Source organism: Halichoerus grypus, chromosome 14 (assembly GCF_964656455.1).
Source record: "Halichoerus grypus chromosome 14, mHalGry1.hap1.1, whole genome shotgun sequence".
Classification (NCBI taxonomy): Eukaryota; Metazoa; Chordata; class Mammalia; order Carnivora; family Phocidae; genus Halichoerus; species Halichoerus grypus.
In genome coordinates, this window is record NC_135725.1 from 87,252,380 (window position 1) to 87,255,346 (window position 2,967).

The window sequence follows — 2,967 nt, forward strand, 5'->3', positions numbered from 1 at the left end:
CCTTCTCTCAGAATAAATAAATAAAATATTTTTAATAAAAGTATTCATGGTATTTGTTAAAGATGGTAAGGAAGACTTTATTCAAGAGGGACCACTGCAATGGGGGTTTTGCAGTAAGGGACGGAAATGGGGCTCAACTCTGAGTACAACAAGGACAAGTAGAGATTTAGAGCTAAAGGGGGGGGGTGTCAGTGGATGGAAAATGACTAAGTGGAAACATCAAGGCTAGCGGGATTCTCCCTGAAGGCAGGCCAAGATATTAAGGGTAGAAAATGAGGAATTTGTTTAAATATGGAGGGTAATCAGATACCAAGGGTGGGAAATTTTTTTTTTTTTTTAAGATTTTATTTATTTATTTGACAGACAGAGAGAGAGCACAAGCAGGGGGAGCAGCAGGCAGAGGGAGAGGGAGAAGCAGGCTCACCAAGCAGGGAGTCTGAAGCAGGGCTTGATCCCAGACCCCAGGATCATGACCTGAGCCGAAGGCAGACGCTTAACAACTGAGCCACACAGGCGCCCCCCAAGGGTGGGAAATTCTTGCTAAAACTGGACTCTACAAGGACACAGATGGAAGTCCAAGGTCAACCTAGTTGAGCAGAGGGCTCAGAGGAGCCTGATACAGGTTTGGTCAAGGAGAAAGTCTTTGTGAGCCAGGCACAGTTTTAGGCACCAGGGTTGGAGAAGTAAACAAAACAAGGCCCCTTCCTTCTTGGGCAAACAAATATGTAACAAATATGTCAAGTGATGAGTCCTGGGAAGAAAAACACAGCAGGATAAAGAGGAGAGAGAGTGGGGCTCCGGGTTGGCTCAGTTGGTAGCTCATGCGACACTTGCTGTAAGGGTTGTGAGTTTGAGCCCCGTGTTGGGCATAGAGTCTACTAAAAAATTAAGATAAATAAATAGATGAATAGGAGAGACAGTAGGTAGTAGTTATTACTTATACCTGTCCCAGTCTATATGCTTCATCTATTTATCTAGTTTACAATTGGCTATTGCAGTTGTCTTACTAGCAATTAGTTGCCAAATGTCCTGAGACCATGCCAGGTCCAACATTGAGCACTTTTAAGTGAATAATCACCTAGAATGGTCATAATAGCTCTGAAACCATCCTCCTCCTCATTTTAGGGGTGAGGAAGGTGAGGTTTAAAGAAGTTAAGTGATTTTTTTTTTCAAAGATTTTATTTATTTATTTGAAGAGAGAGCATGACAGAGAGCAAGAGCACAAGCGGCGGGGGGGCGGGGGGGAAGGTAGAGGGAGAAGAAGACTCCCCACCAAGCAGGGAGCCCGATGTGGGACTCGATTCCAGGACCCTGGGATCATGACCTGCGCTGAAGGCAGATGCTTAACTGACTGAGCCACAAGGGCGCCCAAGAAGTTAAGTGATTTGCACAAGGTCACAGGGCACAGAGTGAGAGTGTCAGACTGAGCCCAGAACCCAGGCAGTCCAACTGTGGAGACCACTAGTCTTTGCTCTGGCTCCCTCTTCCTTGGCTCACTGGATACCAGGTTCTCTCTCACCTTGGGGTCGCAGCCTGTGCTGTTCCTGGAATGCTCAGTCCTCTCCCCTTTACCCAGCTAATTCTTGCTCATCCTTCAGGTTTGCAACTGGACATCCCTTTCTTTTCAGAGTCTCTCACCTCCCCTTGCAAGCCCAGGTGTCTCCTAGTCTCCCCACATTCCTGAGTTTCTCCCATCAGAGCAACTATCACACAAGGTTGTAATTAAGTATCTGCTTCCTCTGAGCTCCCTGGGGGCCACCATGTATCTTGTCCACCACTGGCACATAGATATATTAGTTGTCAAATGAATGAAGGAATGCGACCTTGCTGATAATTATATTTAAAAACAGCTCTTCGCAGGGGCACCTGGGTGGCTCAGTCAGTTAAGCGTCTGCTTTCAGCTCAGGTCATGATTCTGGAGTCCCAGGATGGAGCCCCATGTCTGGCTACCTGCTCAGCAGGGAGTCTGCTTCTCCCTCTGCCCCTCCTTCTGCTCCTTATCTCTCTTTTGCTCTCTCTCTCTCTCACTCTCAAATAAATAAAATCTTAAAAAACAAAAACCAGACAAACAGCTCTTCGCAGTTATGAAAGGACCTGCCACACTGTTTTCTCCAAACCTCACCAAAGCCTTGTGACTTGGGCAAGGTAGGAATTCCACACCCACTTACAGAGGGGTAAACCGCGTGAACTCCAGAGAGCTTAAGTGGCGGGACTTGATTCCAGCTCAAGTCAGCTCTATTCCAAACCCAGTGTTTCGTTCGAGGCACCGTTGGGCGGCAGGAAGGTAATCACTTGACTTCAGCTCTCAGGGAGACAATGTCTGGTAGGGGAGATTTGCAAACAGCTCCAAAAGAAAGTGGAGAGTGCCAAGTTTGGTTTAAGATGCTGTGGGAAGTCAGAGGCAGTGGCATTTGAAAATGGGCCCTTTGGGGCGCCGGGGTGGCTCAGTCGTTTGGCGTCTGCCTTCGGCTCAGGTCATGATCCCAGGGTCCTGGGTTCGAGCCCCGCATCGGGCTCCCTGCTCAGCGGAAAGCCTGCTTCTCCCTCTGCCTCTCCCTCTCTATCTGCTTGTGTTCCCTCTCTCTCTGTCAAATAAATAAATAAAATCTTTAAAAAAAAGAAAGAAAGAAAATGGGCCCTTGAAGGGCGGGCCGAATTTGTGTGGGAACCCGAAGCAGCAGCGAAGCCAAATAGGGCTCAAACCGGTCGCAGGTCCCTCCCAGAAAGACCCTTAGAGACCTCATAGCTCCGCCTCAGCCTCTTTAAGGGTGGCCCCGCCCCACTCAGCCACCGGAGTCAATCGAATCCCGACGGCCAATGGTAGGGGAGATCACTTCCGCGCCTCAACCGCACTTAGGGGGCGGAGCAGGGGCCGGGGGAGGTGCGGCCAGGCTGGTCACGTGACCAGGCCCGTTGGCCGGAATTCGGCGACGTTCATTGGGCAAAGGAGGGTTGGCCCGGCGTGAG